General features: G+C 37.7%; 1 protein-coding gene across 6 annotated transcripts in view; it reads left to right on the top strand.

The window, feature by feature from the left end:
• Window positions 1-21981, top strand: part of LOC134737225 (uncharacterized) — a 133510-nt gene extending 111529 nt beyond the window's left edge. For 4 of the 6 annotated variants that reach the window (XM_063643421.1, XM_063643420.1, XM_063643410.1 and 1 more), the window contains 2 exons: window positions 16611-16799; window positions 20309-21981. The gene's annotated coding sequence lies outside the window, so the exon portion shown is untranslated. Of the gene's footprint in view, window positions 1-9172; window positions 9195-16610; window positions 16800-20308 lie in introns of those variants that run through there. The other 2 variants (XM_063643415.1, XM_063643413.1) reach the window with 2 other exon arrangements.
• Window positions 21982-22339: the final 358 nt, after the last annotated feature.

Genomic DNA, 22339 nt, shown 5'->3' with positions numbered 1-22339 from the left:
TTCTTTTTCTCCTTTTTCTTTGGCACTTTTTTCTTATCCTTCTATTACTGCATTTAAAGAAGCTTTAAAGTTTTTTTCAGGTTTTAGAGGCCAGGTCTCTTTTCCACTCAAGATTTATTTTTTTAAAAAAATTATTCAGATATAATTTAATACTCTACAATTTACCCATTTAAAGTGTACAGTTCGCTGACTATATGTATATTCTCAGAGGTGTGGCATCCTAAGATTTCTCAGTCCTCAGTGTTACTTTTCCCATGTTTTGCAGCATTTTTACCAAACTGTTTAGCTGTGTGTTCTGATTACTCTTTCTTGAAATAGTGAGGGATTTATTTACATACAGTGTTACCAATACACAGGGTAAGTGAATTGTCCTTGGACTCTCTGTTCATTGTGTCATGGACAAATACCCTTCACAAGTAAACATTGAAATGATAGGTTTATGTGTGTAACTGTCAGGCCTGTTGCATTTTCTGGAAGACATTCATTCAGCATGACTCTTCTGGACTGTGGTAAGATCTTCACCATCCTGTCTTACTCTTAGACACTTGAACTCATGAAATACATGAAAATCCATATCCTCAGTCAGTATATACTGCCACTGGATAGCTCCTGTGTGACCACACTTGGGCAGGATGGGTCTGACATTCTACCCTGTGAAGAAAAGGAATTCTTTTCCCAGATATACTTCACCCTGAGCTCCATCCTGATTTCTAAGGGGAAGGCAGAATTAGGTGGGTGTCTTATGCCATAATGATTTTATAAGATTTAGAGTGACTATCTTGGACTGCCCAGGAATTTTAATGCTAAAACTGGGAAAGTCTCAGACAAACCAGAACAGATTGGTCATCCTAAGAGTAGCCACCACAAGGAAATGATCCCAACAAGAGAGGCAGATCCTCCATGAAAGAGCCTCTGACGTTTTTACTTTGCTCTGAGAGATGGCCACTTCATAGCACTGTGGCTCACAGAATAGCCTTTGCAGAGCTCACTCTACCTGGGAATGGGGTGAGTGGGGCAGCATATTGTGTACTATCTGTCCTGACTATCTTCTCTGTCATAAAGGTTGTCAAAACACCTCCATTTTCTTGCAAAATAGAGACATGAAGAGGTGGTAACCCCCAGTTCCCAGGTCTTTTCTAAAACTCTCTTCTTCAGGGTGTGGAGCTGGGAAGCCTGGCTGGGAATCTCTGCTCTGTGGCTTGGTGGCAATATAATAGAGGACAATTTACTTTACCTCTCCATGCATCAGTTTCCTCACCTGCAAATGGGCATGGTAATAACTCCTACCTGCAAAGCAATTAGAATAGTGCCAGGCACATAGTAAGTACTCAGTACATGTTAGCATTACTATTTGTTTTTTAATTCTGCTTACATTATGTATGTAGAGTCTCTTGCCTTGGCTTTCCATTCATCCTTTGACTCCAAGTTCCTAGTATCCTGATTCTGAACTGAATGAGGATTTTAAGCTACTACTACTAAAGATGATGGCTTTAGTTTTGCTGAGCACAGCACTTCATGATTAAAACTGGCCTTGAATTTTGTCTGTATTTTTAAAAGTTCTTTCAGGGTCTCAGAGCTTACTTACTGCTTTGCTGTGGATGTTGGTCAGGGGTTCACAGAAATCCTTTATGTCATAGATACTCCTTGGAAATCTTACCCTTTGAAAGCTTTTGCTTTCATTGGTCTTGTGTAATCTATTCTATTCTGATATTAGTATTTTTTTCCAGTGACTTTGCCTGAGATTCTATTTTCTCTAAAATTCATATGCAAGTCTTTCAGCCTTGACTGGAACAGAGAACAAAAAGGGAGGGAAGAGGATAGGGTAAAAAACCTCTACATCTGGAAAATACCTGAAATGAACTAAAACCAGAAACCTTATATACAAACTCTTTCTACTCTGAGGCCAGCCTGTCTGGGCCCCAGAAGTGAATTATTACAAGGACCGTTTTTTGTCTGCTCCGTTTGAGATGCTGCCATCATAAGATTCAAGTCTTAACTCTTAGCATTAGGATCCCAGGTGAACTTTCTCTGAATTTCACAATGAATCTCTCTTATTTTTAATTGTAAATGACTACTATAGATAGAGCTCGAGATCCTCTCTAATTCAGGAGATTTGCCCTGCACGTGGGATTTTGCTCACAAGAAGGGAGTTTCTGTTTGAGGATCACATTGTGAGGCTGCCATTTTCCCTACACACATTCTTCCTATGTTCTGTTGATCTACACTGGATGTTAGTCGACTCCAAAGAGAGAGAACAGTTGGGTTCCTCACACATTCTCTCTTGCTACCTTATGCAGCACTGGAACCAAAGGAAGAGGTTAGTTATCTATTTCTCCAGAGAGAGGTAGCTAGGGCTTTACTTGCCTGACTTATCAGTGTTCCAGGGCTGAAGATATCCCCATCAAGTTTCTGAGGATTATTTCAATACAGACAAGATTAGGCAAAATTACCTTTTCTTACTTAAAAAATCTGGCCAGACGCCGTGGCTCACGCTTGTAACCCTAGCACTTTGGGAGGTTGAGGCGGGTGAATTGCCTGAGCTCAGGAGTTTGAGACCAGCCTGGGCAACACAGTGAAACCTCGTCTCTACTAAAATAAAAAATATTAGCCGAGCATGGCAGTGTGCAGGTGCAGCTACTCGGGAGGTTGAGGCAGGAGAATTGCTAGAACCCGGGAGGCAGAGATTGCAGTGAGCCGAGATTGTGCCACTGCACTCCAGCCTGAGTGGCAGAGTGAGAGTCCATCTATAAAAAAGAAAAATCTTTGGTCTCAAATTCTTACGTATTATCTCCCCTGGAGAAACTTGAGCTGCAGGGAGTTCTTTTGCCAGGGTAAACGTAGGTCATGGTCTCTACTACTCCACACTGAGGCACGAACTTGCGAACTTCATCATTCCTTCCATTGACAACTCCCTTCCCTAATAATAGTCCAATATTCTTAGTATTGACTTAGAGCAGTGCTTGAATTCACCCTAGAAAATGTTCCCCAAAAAGTGTTCTGAGGGACATTACTTTTGAGAGATCCTTGAAAAAGAGCTCCATGAAGCCATGTTTAGGAGATGCAGCATGCTATAGTCCTCTTAATACACTTAAACTGTAGCCTATGGAACTAGTGTTTTACATAAGATACTTTGGGGAATGTTGAAATAAGCAAAATAGGATATATACATAAATGGGAATATTATACAGACTTTAAAAATGTTACCTGTATATTAGTTTTTTGTAGGAAAAGGTGTTCATTATGAAGAAAAAAATATAAAACAATATGCATGGTCTGATCCCATTTTATTAAAAAAAGTTGTAAGATGTATAAAAAAAGAGTGGAATAGGCCGGGTGTGGTGGCTCACGCTTGTAATCCCAGCACTTTGGGAGGCCGAGGCAGGTGGATCACGAGGTCAGGAGATCAAGGCCACGGTGAAACCCCGTCTCTACTAAAAATACAAAAAAAAAAATTAGCCGGGCGTGGTGGCAGGCACCTGTAGTCCCAGCTACTCGGAGAGGCTGAGGCAGGAGAATGGCGTGAACCCGGGAGGCAGAGCTTGCAGTGAGCCGAGATTGCACCACTGCACCCCAGCCTGGGCGACAGAGCGAGACTCTGTCTCAAAAAGAAAAAAAAAAAAAAGAGTGGAATATATATCAACATGTTACTAGTGATTATCTCTGGACAATGAGTACATGAGACTATATTTTGGATTTTTTCTTTTGCTAAGCTGTGTTTTCTAATTTTTTTCTATAGTGAATGCATATTACCTAGATAATGAAATAATACTACATTTTTCAAAAGAATGATTTGCTTAGCACATTAGCTTTGTTTCATTTTTATTTTTAGGTTTTAGCTAAATTATTATCTCTCCACAAACTTTGACACTAAGAAATTTGAATTCCTGAAAATACGGAGTAGCCTTCTCTGCCCATGCTTTTGTTTGTAGCTGTTGGGTATCAACTCTAGCAGAGCTCTCTACTTCTTTTTATTTTTAGCAGAATATTGGGAAGTATATGTAAGGGCCTTGCCACACTCTAAGGAGGATTCCTAATAGGCATTGGAGCCTCCAAGCCTAGTACTTTTGCCCTAACTTTATTCCATTTTGACCACAGCCCTCGAAGGAGATGAAAAATGCCAGGAGCCACATGAAGATACTTTTCACTTGAATCTACAACTGGGGGAAAACATCCTTTCTTCCCCACAGCAAAACTTGGGAGAAAGTTCTTTTCTGCAGATTTATCTGGCACAGTAGTCAGTCCAAAAATTGAGCTCCTATGCCAAATTCTTTCATTTGATAAAGATTAGATTGTTGAGTAGCAAGCAATGATGCATTTTCATAATTCTTATCTGCATCAGTAAAGCTTGTGGGGTGGAGGATGGCTTTTCTTATCACTTAGAGAATAAACCAACATGTGATTTTCTGCTTCTCACATCACACTGTTAAAAAAGAAACAAGGGTGCATGCATATCAGGCTCACATAGAGAGAGTCCCTGAAAGCAGAGTTGCCAAGTCTTTTTGGAGAGCATTCTTGTTCTCCTTACTACCCTGGCATCCTTCGTGGTGAGTAGCTTCCTGTGCAAAGGAAGAAAAGTGAGCCTGACAGAATTTAGATTCTACATGAGGTCCTGTACTTTGTTAGTTCCTATCAGGATTGCCTTTACCAAAGCTTTATGGATTCAATTAGTTTTCATTTCAGCAAATATTTTATACTTTGCAGTCTAGTGATTAACCCATCGATTGTCTTTTTGCCTTTTCAAGTGCAGCAACTTAGACATTTTTGTTAGTTCCCTGTAAATTCTTCAGACTTGCATTCCGTGGCATTGGCTGTGTAGTCTACATTTTGTAAGCTCTTTTAATTGCTTCTCCGAAGTGTAGACTTATTTTGAGAGAAGGTCACAGTAGTTTTCATTAATCCAATGTTACTTTCATAATCTTATGACTTTGATTTAAATACAAAATTCCATTAGGTTTGCCTGTTTCATCAAACGAATGTTTTTCATTTTGTAAGGAGTCTTTCCTTTATAAAAGGTCAGCCCCATTGATGTATTTTTGCTTACATTGCTATTTTTGTGGGCCATAAGTAGACAATTTCATAGCCAGCTAAGGATGGGTAGGAGTGGGAGGGGCGATGACTATGCAGTCTGTAAACCAAACAGTCCACTCACTTCTTATATTTCTTGTTCCTTAATTATTGGACATTTTCTTCATCTCCTGATTTTTTTTGGAAAAGGATGAGGTCTTAGGAATCAAGTGGAATTTTAAATAGTTAACTTTGGTATAATTGACATTTTAGGTTAAAATGAACCTTTCAGATAAGCATAGAACAAGATGTGCTTGTTTCAAAATAATATAATTCAACTTTAACTTGATAAAAATATATTGCGACTAAACTATGGACTGGAGGTTAAAAATATACATGGCTTCGGCCGGGCGCGGTGGCTCAAGCCTGTAATCCCAGCACTTTGGGAGGCCGAGGCGGGCGGATCACGAGGTCAGGAGATCGAGACCATCCTGGCTAACACAGTGAAACCCCATCTCTACTAAAAATACAAAAAATTAGCCGGACGTGTTGGCGGGCGCCTGTAGTCCCAGCTACTCGGGAGGCTGAGGCAGGAGAATGGCATGAACCCGGGAGGCGGAGCTTGCAGTGAGCCGAGATCGCGCCATTGCACTCCCGCCTGGGAGACAGAGCAAGACTCCGTCTCAAAAAAAAAAAAAAAAAAAAAAAATATATATATATATATATATATATATACATGGCTTCTTGTATTCAGGAGTTTACAATATAGCAGGGAGATAACTTCTAACAGAGAAGATCTGTTTGTGTTTTGAATATTTTAGAATAACAGAATGTGAATACTTACTACAGTGGTAGTAAACAATCTTAATTATTTATTTAGGCCCCTGTCTTCGTATCCCCTTCGTATCTTTGAACGTTATTCTAGCTTAAATAAAAACTGGAACTATGTGCATTTGGAAGGTCTTGTGTAGGATAGCTGTCACTTTAAAAAGACATACTAGTACAAGAAATGCTCAGAGAAGAACCAAATCAATCAAGGTTAGAGTGATTTCCACAAGTGGACTGATAAAATAGTGATGACTTGGAGGAAATATGATTGCAGTCTATATACTTGCTGAATACACTCCAAATTGGATACAAACTGGCACACCAAATACATGTAATTTGCATACAAATGAGCACACCAAATTTTGGAATACTGATGTTTGCAAATCTTAAAGCTCGAAAGAGGTCACTTTAGGACAAATAATAGCAAGTGCTACTTTTCACAATAGATAGTTATACGAATCATTCAGGCTGAGACAATAAGTGAGCCTTTTGAGGCTGATATGTAGGGCAACTTACCATGCTCACCAATAAAATATCTCTTGCTCGTATTGCTAGTGCCAGGATATGGTACTAAATGAATATTTTTAGTTGGGTCTCATATAATCTCATTAATTCTTAGAGTTCCTATCTTTAAATGAGTTAAGACACCTTTGAATAAATGTTCCTAAATGTCTCAGTGTGTGTTGCACGTTTAGGTACAAAGTGCGAAAGAACCACATTAATTTTTCCTTTGTATATTTTACACTCAGAGCTGGCCAAGGAAAATGCTATTTTTGCCAAACACAAACTAACCAACAACTGTTATGTTTTGCAATGTATGATACTGCCTGATTGTCTAATAGAGGAATTACTTTTCCCTCAAGCACTTTTAAAGTAATTCAAGGTGTTATGTTTCATCAGTGGGTAATTATGTTTCTCTACTAAGCTTACAATAACAGTGAAGTCAGATATGTTCCTCTTGCTTTTTAGTAGTACAGTTCTAGTAATATTTGCTGAAAGAATGAGTAAATTCAGCAAATCTAGCAAGACTTGCTGAATCAATGAGTGAATGAATGAACAAATATGATTTGAGTCAGTCTTTTTGTCCTTTTCTGCTCTGAGCAATGGGCTAATCATCATGTGTGTAAGTGCATATTGGACCATACATGGAGTCATTATTCCTAATGATATAAACGTGATTTTTAAAAAAACTAAATTCCAACTTGAGATGATTAAATAATAAATATATAACAACTATATACCTTATAGATGGTATTAAGTCAGCATTATATTTAATTCCAAGGAGTGTTGAGATGTTTGCTAATAGTTTTTGGGATTTTCTTAGGAATTGTATACAATGTCTGGTTGAAGCATTTTCAGTAATATACATTCACCCCACCGTGTACTTTTGTGCAATGATATACCAGAAAGGCATTTTGGTAATTAAATGTGATAGTATATGTAAAGGCTACAGTGCATGGGACAAATTGATTGTCCAATAAACATTAGCCATTATTATGTTCTTATCATTGCATAACCAGTAGCTTCAGGCTTACTATTGTGAAAAGGTAAAATTACAACAAATTTAGTGTAAAGATCTTACTGGTTTTTATTTGTAATTCTAAAACCAGGCACACCTCATTCTATGAAGTAGAATGAGTATTTTGATGAGCTGGGCAGAGGAGGTTGGCTTTACAGACAGAAAAGGGCTGAGGAAAGCAGGAACAGAGAAGAAAAAGTGGATTGGTCATTTCAAAGTTACTTTCTTTGTAAAGTTTAAAGCAGAGGGGACTTCCTTACCATGCTGGCTCAAACCTACCTGTTCTTAGGGTTTTGGATTCTCTCTCCCAAGTTCTTGGAAGGTCAGATAAACAACTTGTTTTTGGTGTGGTGGTGTGGAACTTCAGGATGAGTAATTAGATTTGGTTTGGTCTGTTTCATCTAGTGCAGGAGCTCAGTCCAAACCAATGTCCTCCTATAAATTTTATTTAACACTACATAATAATCATGGAGATAGTTGATCCCCTATAAACCTTAGAATGCTACACCAGATCTTCAGTTCCTCATCTGAAAGGGTCTTCATCCTTAATTTTCTGAAATGATTGAAATACAGTTATATGCAGTCTTCCATCAGCTTTCAAGAATATAGTTTCTCAAAAGCACTACAGCTAGATACATTCTAGGACTAGTTAAATTAATTTAGAACCTGTTTTGTAGTTTGGAGAGTGGGGTCACATAAAGCCATAAAGGTATTACCCAGATCCACATGGGCAAGAGTACTCCACTGTGGTCTGTATGTGATGTAGTTTACATTTTCCCAATGACGTGCTAATTACACTGATAATGGCTTTATGTTTTTTTTTTTTTTTTTTTTTTTGATAGAATCTCTCTCTGTCACCCAGGCTGGAGTGCAGTGGCGTGATTTTGGCTCACTGTGTCCTCCGCCTCCCTGGCTCAAGCGATTCTCCTGCCTCAGCCTCCTGAGTAGCTTGGATTACAGGTACCCGCCACCAAGCCTGGCTAATTTTTGTATTTTTAGTAGAGATGGGGTTTCACCATGTTGGCCAGGCTGGTCTCAAACTCCTGACCTCAGGTGATCTGCCCACCTTGGCCTCCAAAAGTATTGGGATTACAGGCGTGAACAACCGTGCCCAGCCACGGTTTTTTATGTTTAAAAAAGGAGTTATTATGTTTTATAAACATGAGCAAGATAACAGATCGAATGCTTTCTTTACTTTCTTGCCAAATTCATTCCTGTGCAGGACCTACCTCAGCAGTCCTATTGCCTTTTGCTCTCTCCTTGTTCACTGTGCTTTCTTTACATTGTTGCCAAATTCATTCCAGGGACTCAGAGGGTTTAAAGTCTAGATTCACATAGCTTGTAAATGGTAGAGCTGGGATTCCAGATTTTCTTTAAAATGCTACAGTTGGAGAGAAGGTAACAGATAAAACAGGATTGATCATGAATTGGGAGTTCAGGATACTATTCTATTGTCATATATGATTTGCAGGCTTCCATAATAAAAAGTTTAAAAACAAACCAAATATAATGAAAACCCTCCCAGTAGGTCGGGAAGTAATTAGAAATTATTTAATCAATAGTGCATATTTTGTGATATGCAAAAAGTCCCCAGCTGCTTTCTTTCTCAAGACCGTGATCCATGTTCGGCAAAGTGCATGTTCCAGTTGTGATCACGGTACTGTCATTTGCCTCTGGGCCTGTGACTCTCAATCCTGGCTACAAAGTGGCTTTGTCCAAGAGTCCTAGGAACTTGACTCTGCTTGTGGGTGTGTAGCTACAGAACTAACACTATCAGATTCTTAGCCTTTATCCCCCTTACCTGTATTCCATTTTCTGTAGAGGTTGTTGGCTTCCAACAGGGGTGGTCATTTCCAATCAGACACCTAAGAACTCCTGCTAGTGGGCAATGATGGAGGCACATTCTAGATGGAGGCACATTCTAGAAACCCTTGAAACTGTGTGTTGCTTTGGACAGCTGTTTCAGGTACATTCTGGAGTGGGAATGGGATCAACCTCTCAACATTTTTCTTGTATGGTGATGTGTTGTTAATGTAATAGCTTTAATTTTAAAACTACCCTTATTTCCATACTTTCAAATCCAACAAATTAGGTAATTTGCAGTTGGTTTCCTATTCATTGATGCCTGTTATTAAGGCCTATGGTTTTCTTTCTTTAGTTAAATAAAGTGTATCAAGATTATAAATTTATTCTGAACATTTGAGAATTCAAAATCATGCAGCATGACAAACTTCTTTCATTTTACTTCTCCTCAGGTAGTAAAGATATATTTTTGAAGTGACAAACACACATTAAAAAAAAACTGAAGGAGTCTATTGTACATGTGTTTGTTAGTATTGTTGCAGATTTCATTAGAATTCTTTCACATCAGTGATTTAATGGAGTCTCAGCATGTAGGAAGAGTGGATGAAAGACCATGATTACTTATTTACATTTTCAAAAATTTGTTTTCTTTAGGTGTTTTTTCCTGTTTCCACTTTACGTTGAATATTATTTACATACAGTATACACAGCATCATAAGTTTATGAATGCTGGGTTTAATGAATCACCTAGCACAGACCGTATATTTAAGTAGAACACACTTACAAATGCCTGATATAAAGAGCAATGATCTTAATAAATGGTTGCCACTTCCAAACTTTGGGTACCCTGCCCAGATTTCAGAACCATGCACAGGATAGTTAGGGTTAATGGTTGATAAAACTGTAATTCAGGGAATGTTGCTACCCACACAACCTCGCTCCTCTGCTTACAGCATGTATTGGTCTTCACATCATTCCTAGACTATCATCCAAACCCCTTAGGATGGACCTTCATAACCTGTCCAGGACCTACCTCAGCAGTCCTATTGCCTTTTGCTCTCTCCTTGTTCACTGTGCTTTCTTTACATTCTTGCCAAGTTCATTCCAGGGACTCAGAGGGTTTAAAGTCTAGATTCATACAGCTTGTAAATGGTAGAGCTGGGATCCCAGACTAGGTTTGTTTGATATCTTTCAATTTGTCTAATTTAAAATAAAATATATTATTTCTCTTCAGAAAAATGGTGGAAGGAAGGCTTTACTTTCTGTAGAACATTTGTATAGGGGAAGAATAATAATTTTTTTCTCCAACATTCTTAGACTTAGTTGAAATGGATCCCTGTAATGAAAGACTGATTAAAAAAATAAAAACAAACAGAAGTTCATTAACATGTATATTTCTCATATACGTGGGAGACACCCAGGGAGTGAGTAATTCTCAACAAGATAGCTTGTTCTGAAAATATTCCAAGGCTGATGTTTCCTTTAAATCAGTCTGGAGATTGAAATGTTAAGCACATTGTCTCTGGATTGAATGTAGTCATTAGATGTGTTTAGTTTGATTGCTAGTGTAAAAAAAATGTTGAATTTGAATGTCTTTAGAGAAGACTCATACTCTAGTTCTGCCACAAACCCTACCATTTTCTATTCTTTTAACAGCAGACATTCATTTATAAATTTGAGTGACCCCTGAGGACCCTTCAGATTTGATCTTTGCTTGAGTATTGAGGATGAACTGGCTGTCTAAATAACCAAAATGATACTCATGTTTTGATTAGTAGTTGTACCTTAACTTTAAAAACTGAAATTCAATTGGATTTCACCACTAGCTGTGAAGACGAGCTATGTTATCTTCTGTAAGTCTCAGTTTCCTTATTTGTAAAATGGAAAAAAATAATAATCTCTAACACTGGGGTTGTTGTAAGGATCACATTAAAAGATATCTGGTATATAATATTACATGTTCAATAATTGAAGATATTATTGTTGTCTTCTATAGCCTTACCAAGTAAGTTTTCAAATACCCATGGTTGATATAAATACTAATAGAAGTAACCTTATAAAAAATAAACATTTATAGTGTAATGTCTATGCTTGTTATAGTTATTAACCTCAATAAGTAAAGATGGCAATATATTTTAGATTACTGTCATTTTGAAAAACCTACTTTCTAAGAAGTTTCCAGGAGTTATTTCTCAGCAAGGAATATGGTGCATGGTTTTTGTCCATAACTCCTTTTCTTAGGGCATTATCTGTCATTGGTAAGAAGTGCCTAGGACCCAGACACATGGGATTCCCTTAAGCATTTGAAAGGACTAAAGGAAGGTAATTTTTTGGTGGCTGAAGAGTGGAAACAATTACCATATCATTATTACATGGTATGGTTGATGTACGTTTTGGCCCAAATTTCTGTGGAAACATGACTTACCAAATGACTTTACCACTGTGCCCATTTGTGTAGCACAGATGGGGATGCAAATAGCAGTATGAGAGAGCGAGTTACCATCGTGCATCTGCCTTTAGTGACCATGGAACATCACATAAACAAACACATAGGCAGCAAGCAGTCTACCTTTTAAATAAAATATCTTTGCCTTTTAAAAAATAAATAACCTTTTATTTGTTGGTAGATTTTAGTTACATTTAATAATAATATAAACACAGAAAACCTAGGAGACCAATGAATTTTATAAGCACAACTATCATCTTTGGGGCAATGGTTTGTAATATAATAAATTCTTCCCATTAAATTGCCCTGAGTATGCCAACAATCTTGCCAAATATGTTTATCTGGGTACACAATAGCAGCATATTTGGCATATGGACAATAGGAGCTTTCTAATCCCACATTATCGCAGGAAAGAAGGTGAAAGCTAGTAAGGTGAAAAATAAAATGTATTTGGTAATGAGAAAACCTAGCTTTGGGGGCATAGTTCCAATACGTACTATCTGAATCTTCATTTAACTACTCTCCTTATAGATACAGCTGCAGTATCCCCATTTTTCAGATGTAGAAACTGGCAATCAGGAAGGTTAAGTAAATTTGCCAAGGTCATTCATCTAATTAGGGCCTGAGTCAGGATTTTGAACGCTTGCTTGACTTCAAAGCCTGGGCTCGGTACCTCATGATACACCTACTCTTAAAGAAGTGCTGTCTAATTATGAGTCATTATTCATGGGTACTGGAGAACAGGTGTTCACCACAGTCCTTGGGACCAGAAAGGTGAGACCAGGAGAATAAAACTCAAGAAATGACAGAAAACTCTCCCCAGGGCTGCCTCTGAGAACAAATTAGAAGACAGGACCCTAAGGCTGAGTCAGAGGAGTAGCTACCAGTAATTAATCAGTTTGACAAATGGCTGCCAGCACAAAAGGAGACCAGCAGAATTGGGAGGCCAGAAAAAAAGGGAACCTACAATGCCAGTGTAGATTTGGCCAAAGCAGGAAGAAATCTGGAAAAGGAAGAGAAGGCAGAGGCAGCATGGAATAGGCTACAAGATTCTGATTCCTGTTACTTTTTCACATGTCCTTGGGAACTTCCTGCTGGGAGGACAATGAGCTGCCCAGGGGGCTGGACCCTTTGCATTACAGGCATGGGGGATGGCAGGGGGACCCCACCAGGCATAATTTAACAGGGGTTTGGGAGGAGGAAAGGAGGAAACAAGAACCACACCGGACAGAGAAAAGCCATTAAAAAGTGAGCTGGATTTTCATTTTTATATGCAAAATGGTATAACTTAATTCCTCACTCTGTATGGATATTGCCAGGGAGTGATGGAGGGAATGCCCAGTGAGACAGGTCATCTGTTTCAATCTTGCTAGAAACTCATCTTTGATTGGGGAAAAAAACTCTCTTCTGTGAATGTGACATTCCTGGGTTTTTAACAGCAGATGTACGGGGTGCAGGTTAGGGCAACAGAGAGAAAGGCCACTGGGGGATCACAGACAGGTCTGGCCACACCTTGCCTCACTCTTTTTTCACCCTCAGTCTATACCCTTGAATGACCTTTTCCATATATGCGTAGGGAAGAAACAAATTTTGCAGTGGCAGTATCCCGAAAATGTCATAACAATATGAAAAATGGTAATTTCCCATAGGAAATTAGGTTTTATGGGCTTGAAGCTTGCGTAAACTTTTGTATTCTTCCTTTTTTTTTAAGTGACATTTTCTCATCTTTGTACTTGTTAGCATTATGGAACCAGCCATTGGTGTGAAACAGAGCTGTCAAACATAATACAGAATTCTATAAGACTCAGAAAATTGAAACTCTTAGTCACTACACAGGGCCCAATTTCAGGTGCATTACATGCTCTGTCATATCGAGTAAGACTGCTTCAAACTCTGTCACTATTACAGCTGCACATCCCACATATCATTCAGTTGCTGCAATATTTTCACTTTTTTTTTAAAAAACTACTTTATCCATTGGCATTGGTGATGAATACTGATGAGAATGACAAAGCTGCACAATGCCAAAAGCATTCAGGGAATTTAATCTCAATTCTAAATGCATATGCTCGACTTCTGCACAGACAGTTAGAATATTAAAGGGCTAGGGGAAATGATTTTGAAAGATTTTGATCATACAATAGCTAGGTACAAAGAAGCTTAGATATAGATAGGAGAATTATTTTTAAAAGCTTCATACAAAGATATGAAAGCAGGTAGTGAATTTAAGGGTGTTTCCTTTAATAACTTCCAACTTTTCAGTACCAATTGAACACAAGAGTATACTGCCATTTACTCTGGGAAATGAACTAATCTGAAAATCTAATGTTGCTTTTGTTTCTAATTATTGAATAAAATGCATTTACTAAGAACCACTATGCACCAAAAACTTATATCTTAAAGTTCCATGTTATCTGTGCTCTCACAATGTAGAGGTAATGTTCTAGAATATCTATGTGGTATGGTTTGGATCTGTGTCCCCACTGAAATTGCATGTTGGATTGTAATCCCTGATGTTGAAGGTGGGACCTGGTGCAAGGTGACTGGGTCATGGGGGCAGATTTCTCATGAATGATTTAGTACCATCCCCTTAGTACTGTCCTCATGATAGTGAGTTCTCTCAAGATCTGGTCGTTTAAAAGTGTGTGGCACCTCCCACCCTGCTCTTGCCCGTGCTTTCACCGTGCAATGTGCCTGCTCCTGCTTTGCCTTCTGTCTTGATTGGAAGCTTCCTGAGACCTCCCCAGAAGCATATGCCACCACGCTTCCTGTACAGACTGCAGAACTGTGAGCCAAATAAGCCCCTTTTCTTATAAATTGGCCCAACTCAGGTATTTCTTTACAGCAGTGTGAGAATGGACTAATACACTATGCAACCTTTTTTAGCCGAGGGTGCTATGGTGGTTATGTCCCTAACTCTTTATGACCTTTTCTTGGGAAGTCTCATTTAATTGGGTGCTTTCATAATCTTTTATTCTCTTCTACCACTGGTTCTGGGGCAGGACTAATCATATTAATTTGATGTTGAATACTCTCACCTTTCAGGATGCCAACCCGGTGTAGGGGGTATGCATGAAGTATATTTGTACTAAAAAATGATCTATTATTTATCTGAAATTCAAATCCTATTGGGCATCCTGTGTTTTTAATTGCTAAATTTGGCAACCCTACCTGGGAGTCCTGTATTTGTATAATCCACATTTCTTTTATGAAAAAATGATGGAGTTATTCAACATGCATGCATGTGTGTGTGCGTGCGTATATAGACACATGCACACAGGCTCGCATTAGTTAATCTTTCAGGAAAGCAAGTTCTAGGGCAATGCTGGAGTGAGCACTCACTCAGCTCTGTTCTGCATTTCTGAGCTGAAGAACCTTCTACCAAGTGGTTACCTCATCTTCTAGAAAACGCCTTTTTTCTCCTCAGTATAGATGCCTGCGTCTTTTCATCTCTTAATGTTATCCAACTCTATATTACTTATTATTAACTAATTCAGAAATTATAATTTATTTCATTAGTCTGTAGTTTATTGATGGGTGTGAGGGAGGAATAATCCTTATCATTTTAATGTATATGCCAGAATGCATTCTTTAGGAGAACTCAAGCATCAGTTGAGGAAAGCCTAAAAATTCTTCATAATCATAAATTAATAATAATAGTATTAATATTCATAATAGCATTAATGTATTAGCTGAATACATATTGAATGCTCTATTTCACATGTATTACCTAATTTAATTAGGAGGTCAGTGTTATTATTATTATTTGATTGCTGTTTTAGAGAGATAAAGTTCAAGTTACATACCTACAAGTGGTAGATTCAAGCACAGGTATGCCAACTTCAAAGCCTGTGCTGGTAACCACTCATTTATTCTATACTGACAATTCTGCAAATATGACCTCAGGTCATACTTTCCTCTAAGTTTTCTAAAACACTTGACTCTGAGTAGAATCCTAGGTATGAGCAATATCACAGAAATTGCATCTTTAATGTTGTAATGAGTTTAGAACTCTTCTGATATTTTTTCAGGTGAATCAGCTTCCCTCAGAACTCTGCTTAATAACATTTCATATTGTGAAAAACATTCTGGTTCATTAGTTGAATCAATGAGGTAACAATGGAGAGAGGAAAATGCTAAAAATATTAACAGCCAGTAACCCTGCTTCCTCAGGGTGAGTTCTTCAATATTACAGCAGTAGAATAGCTTTGCTGTCTTCAGCTAAGCATATAGTTCAGAAATTAACCTTCACTAAACATATGAAATGATGATAAAAATACAGAAAATGTTTTTCATTCATCCATGAATTAGCTCAAATTCTGTATGTAACAAGGAGAAAATATCTTTGGAAGCTTTAAAATGATGATATTTTCTAAGTTATAAGAAATTTAAGATTTGCAAATACTAGAACAATCAATTCCCTTTTATTCCCTTAAAATCTAGGTGAACTTGATTCACTGTCTAGATAATGGCAGGGTTTACCAAAGTAGACTCTTATGAACAGCAAGGTAGAACCTTCAAAAAGACTGGACTCCTTCATTTGGCTGTCATTTTCTCACTGTTCATCTGCCTAGTTCTAGGGTTTGTATTAGGTTCTAGGTTTACAGGGATGTGCTTTTAAGAAGGTCACAATTTGGCTATTGGGGTAATGGAAGTAAATGGGGAAAAATAAATAAGAATTACTTTACTGTGGAGAGTGCTATAATAGATATAGGGACGAAACATGATTGAGAGGAAGATCACCCCTCCTGGGAGAAGGTACCAAGAAGGCATCTTAGAGGAAATGACATTTGACCTGGATTTTAGGGGATGCGTGAGGTTTTGGCCTCAATCTGGATCTATTGGAAGAACTCTATAGTTCTTTGCCTTCAAAGTTTTCAGATTTTCTTTCAAGTTGCTGTTTGTCTTCTCTGATGTGTTCTATTTTGAAATATCAAATTAATCATCAGAAAATGCTTGTCAATAAATGAATTGCATTTGCCCAATATACACATTTATATTTATTTTCAGGTAACTTTGAACACATGGTAAGGAAATACATTCATCTTTTCACTGGAACTGCTCACCTAATTGCTTGGTACAGTCATGTTCAACGATATGTAGTTGATTAAAAAATGACAAATACTGTGACCAGCTGCCCTTCTGATGTCAAATAATGTGGAAGATTGAACACCATGCTGATCCATTAGCCATTTCCAGGTCTGGCTCTTTTCAAGTTATGTACAGTCATTTTCTCTTTCAGAGAGAATATAACTGTTTAAAGCTTTATTCTTTGCTCTTAGCTTATGAAAGAAGGAATTCACACTTCAAGAGGTTGTCTGTACCTAACTGTGATTTATTAATTGGGTAGATTAGTTCAGGGTGTAAACAGACAATGTTCCTGATGTTTCAAAGATATGCCATTGGCCCAGTGAATCAGGCTAGGGTCTTCATGGTTCTCTCCATGACAGCATCAGTGTATACGTTTTGCTGTGGCTTGAATATTTATATCCTTCCTTTCCAAATTCATGTCTTGGAATCCTAACCCCCAAGATGATGGTATTAGGAGGTGTTAGGTGATTTTAGGAGGTGATTAAGTTACAATGGTAGAGCCCTTACAAATGGGATTGGTATCCTTAGCTCGCTCACCGCTTCTACCATGCGAGGACACACTAAGAAGGACTCTCCATAAGCCGGAAAGCAGACCCTTTCTAGAAACTGAATTTGCCTTGATTTTGGACTTCCTAACCTCCACAACGTGAGAAAGAAATTTCTGTTGTTGATTAGCCACCTAGTTTACGGTATTTTGTAATAGCAACCTCATTGGACTAAGACATGGTTGCAGTATTATATCTCTTTAATTGTCCATCACTCAGCCATATTTCAGCACTGTAACTGAAATGAGATTTGTTCAATCTCTCACAATTTTCACTAACCAGACTCTATTGCAAGTGAGATAAATCCAACTCAAACTAGCTTAAATAAGAATTTTGATTGTCTCATGTTCATGGAAAGTGGAAAAGGTTAAAATTTTGGCATCTTTGGATCTAGGGATTCAAACCATGTCATCAGAAATTTTTTTTTCTCTCTCTCTTTTATTTAACATTTCTCAGCTTTCCCTCCTAGTTGAATTCTTTTTCTGGCAGCCTCTTCCTATGTAGTAGCAAAAATCAATGCTGGTCGCTTTACACTTACATTCTACCTCTAGAGACCCCAGAATATAGACTGATTGTATAGCTCTGGAAAAAATCCTGGGGCTGAGTTTGAATTGACTGGATTTGGGTTCAAAGACAATCCATGAGCAATCCACTGTTACCAGGGTGATTGTGTTCTCTGAGCAACACATCCTGTATTAGATGTCACCCTTGGTGCTGGAAGGTGGGGTCAGACTCCTGAGCCACTTGGACTTAGACTGGGAACGGGACATTTTCCAAAATATGCTGGGAAGAAAGAAAGTGTCTACTATAAACCTAGAGACAACCAAGTCAGAGTTTCAGCCAGTTCTGTGTGATCTTAGAACATCAATGTGAAAATATGGTCATCCATTCATTCGACAAATATTTAGACATTTTTCAATGCTATAGAATGCAATGATAAAAAAAAAAAAAAAGACAGAAATGTGCCTGCTTATATGGAGCTTACATTCCAGGTCAAGGCAGAAAATAAAATATTGAAAAATAAGGGCAGGTATTGGCAAGTTCTCTAAAGAACTTGTGTGGGTGAGTGGTGAATTTAGCTGGTGAGGTCAAGGAGATGATATTTGTGCAGGGACTAACCATGGGGAAGTCTAGGGGAATACATTTCCATAGGACAGACGGCAAGGGCCTTGGGAGATGACTTACATGGCTTAGATTTTCTTTCCACTAAATTTTTTTCCTTCCCCCATTCCTAGATGTCTATAGCTCTAGCATTCTGTCTGTTGCATTCAGAACTAAATCTGAACTTACGACTACATGGGTTCTTAATTTTTGTTCACGTAAACAGTCATCATAATGATGATTAAATGATACCCATTTAATTTTGTAGTCATGCTGGAGTTGAGAGTTGTGCTAGCATCTCTCTCTCCATTGCTAACTCTGTTCTTCTCTTTTGTCAAAGTGACAGCTGTTGTCACTTCCAGTGCTTCTATTCTCCCCTGCCACTTCTGTTGCTTGTCATCTTGGCTGTTTGCCATTTGCTTATTTTTCCTTTTTCTTCTCTCTCTCTATTTTTTTCTGTTACTTGGTCCAGACGGCTTGGATTTTGCACAAATTGGCTTGGCTCTTACAGTCATTACTAACTATTTAGAGAATATCCTTTCATTTAATGTAACAAATCGACCAATCATAGCATATTCTGTGTAATTTTCAGCTCTTCTATTCTTAACAATTTTGCTGTGATTTTTTTTTCCTCTTCTAGAGGTACTTACCCTTCCTCCCCATTGGGTGCCATCCTGAAAGGTTGAGACCGCAGGACAGCTGATCTATCTGAGTCATTATTCTATTTGCTTACTTGCTTTTTGTACCCTACATCTACACTGAAGCCAAACACCTGTGTTCTTCCTATTTACCAAATCCTTTAAACTTAATCGTGGCAACATTTCTCACATTTATGCTTTTTTCTTACTGCCTTCAACAAAACCAGCCTATTTCAGATTCTTACAATCTCATCCCTGTACAACAACCTTCAGCTGTTCATATTTCTCTCTATCGTTCATGATCCTTTATATTTTCACCCAAATTATCCCCCAAATGCTACTTTCATAGTATCATCCTCATGATCAAAATCTTGCAAAATCTTGTCACTAAATAGAATGAAAGACCAAGCATTTAGCCTGGCATTCAGCACACTTCATGATAAGTTATGAATTCACTGTTTTCAATGCTCACTCTAGAAGTTCTCTAGGATCTCAGCTCTAAGCAAATTAATCCAAGCATGGTCTCTAATGCATACTGAATAGTCTTGACTTCACTTTTGTTTTGAAACTTGACTCCTCTCATCTGCCCAGAATTTTCTCCGTGTTCTTCTTTGTCTCTATAAATATAACCAAAAATATGGTTCATATTTCTTAGCTATTTTTGAGTCTTGTGTGATGACCAAAGTTGCAAGTTGTGGTTCCTTTCAAATCATTGTAGAATTTAATATATGAAACTCATATTCTGATATTGTTTTTGCATATGTGTAGAATATCTGCCAGCTTGCTTATTAATACATTTCTCTCTATCCTTTTCTTTCTGTCCTTCATAGTGCCATAGTCTAATGTTCTCTGCAGAATATGCATATTGAGTGATTTTATTCTTATTATTGTAGTTTTATGATAATGTGGAAGACCAGGTAGAAAAGCTAAACTCATATATAGCTATCGATATCTATGCAGATCTTATCATACATTATTTTATATTTCTATCTATCTATATCTATCTCTGTATCTAGATCATCATCTATCTATATATATCAAGAGTATTCCTTCAAATGGATGAGTGCTGATAGCTATAAAGTCTGCCTTTTCATACAGTCAAGTTCTCTTGAATCTCTACTTTTAATATTTCATTTCTGAGATGCTAGAAAAGATCCCTAACCACTAAAATAAAAATTCATATTCACAGCCTTTTTGTTAGAGCTTAAATGTACTGTTATTTTTCCACATTTTTCTTAAAAACAAAGTCCCAGCAATAACAGTAGGTGTCGCTACAGCAAAAGAAATCAGCCATTAGGAATGATGTTCTTTTTTTTTCTTTTCCTTTTTCTAGGAAACATTGCAGCGTTATAAGAGAAATTATAGACTATTTGTTGAAGCTCAGCGTGTCCATCTCCCTGCTTTGAAGAAGGCAAGCTTCATTAAAACCAGCATCTTACTTGGCCTAAAACATCTTTGGAGTAGGAGATTTATGACCTTTCTGGGAAAGTAGTTTTAATTTTTATAAACCTTAGAATTAAGAAGTTCTTTTGTAAATACAATTACAATTCTTTCTTCTAGATTTTGAGTCATTTATTCTTATTCAATATCCATAAAAGTAAGTAATTGAAATACATATTTCCTCACCAAAATTTTATTAATTACCTACATAATTTATCTATTTAGGAAATGGAATTAGAAACTAGTACCTTATAAAATTGATGGTGAACATGAAATGAGGTATTACATGCATTAATTCACTTATTTATTAAACAAATTTAGTTGAGTACCTGTTGTGTACCAGGCATGGTGGTTATAATACAGATAATGTCCTTGCCCTTATGGTGCTCATAGTCCAGCACATTTATAGAGGTTCCTACACATCATGAAGTTTAAATTACTATTCAAGAGTAAAAGACATAAATTATTATTATTGAGATCTCAGGCCTAATCGATTGCTAGGAAGCCATTTTAGTCTTCCATTTAGGAAAAATATTAATAGGTATATCAGCTCTTTTTCATTTGGCATCTATTCACTCTTCTGGTAATAGCTCCCAGATAATCCTCCAGGCATCAACCCACTCACTTTCAGGTCTTGTGGTTTGAGTGACACTGATTCCTCTCCAGCCTCCACAGGCGTCCATGAGACTCAAATCTAGTCAATTAGGATTTTATATCCCAGTTGTCACAAACCAGACCCTCCATGGTCCATCTGCTGCTTCTCTTTGGACCTGATCTCCCATCACTGACTGTCTCACATCACACCTGTACATACCATGGTGGTTTTGCTTATGTTATGTGATTATTTATCTTGCTTATCTTGGCCTCTTTTCCTGGGATACCCTTCTCCTGCCTCTTCCTTTGTCAAGTCTGTCCATCTTTTAAGACCTAGCTAGTCAACTCTCCTTCAAAAGGCTTTCCCCTCCTCAAGTTGGACAAAGTGTCCCTTCTGAGAGCTTCCTCAATCCATGGACAGTTCTCTATCTGCAATTATGCACTATTTTCATAATATGCTGCCTGTGTCTCTGTTTTCCACTTAGATGGTGCACTCCTGCTGTCTGAATTTTACGTCTCTATGTGTTCCTAGCACCTTGACTGATGCCTGGGACCCTGTGGTCACTTGATCTAGGCTTGTTGACTAAAAGTACTTAAGACGACTGTGGCAGAAACCTGTCTTTCTATAACATGCCTTTGCTGAATTGCACAGTTCTGAAGAAGAGTAGTTCAAATGACTATGTATTGAATCATTCCAGCACCCAGGCTTTATGTCTCTTAGAGAAGGAAAGTTACATTCATTAACTTCCTTAGGTTTGCCTTAGGGAATGATATCAAGACTTCATTCAACAAGTATTTATTAAGTTATATAGGCTTCCTGGATCATTCAAGCTTGCTGTGTTTTTCTCCCCTGATCTTCAGCATGTACAGCCTGGGCTATTAATTTGGTGATTAATCATATACTATCTTGTGACTTGTTTTTGTAATGTATTTTCATGTAGTACTTAGCCTATTAAACATTTTACACCCTTACATATGTGTAGGGATTATTCATTCGTTAGCATATTGATTATTTCTTCATTAAATATGTTTTGAGAATTCATTATGGGTTCATATTATTTTTCTTTCTGCATATTGTATCAGTTGAGGTTCTGTTTAGACTAGCAACAGAAACTTGCCAATTTAATAACAAAAACAATTTATTGAAAGGATGTTGGGAACTGACTGTAAGGAAGACAGGATTGGAGAACCAGGTTTAGAAGAGAAAAGGCAGTGCCAGAAGTTTTTGATTGGAGGAAACTGCAGGGCAATGTTGCGCAAGAACCATTGCTGGTAAGAATGAACTCTCTTTCTTTCCTCTTTCCATTGTCATCCTTATCAAGACTTAATG

Source organism: Symphalangus syndactylus, chromosome 7 (assembly GCF_028878055.3).
Source record: "Symphalangus syndactylus isolate Jambi chromosome 7, NHGRI_mSymSyn1-v2.1_pri, whole genome shotgun sequence".
In the NCBI taxonomy this organism is placed as follows: Eukaryota; Metazoa; Chordata; class Mammalia; order Primates; family Hylobatidae; genus Symphalangus; species Symphalangus syndactylus.
The sequence above is the reverse complement of the archived record's forward strand: the minus strand, read 5'-3'. Positions and strand labels throughout refer to the sequence as shown.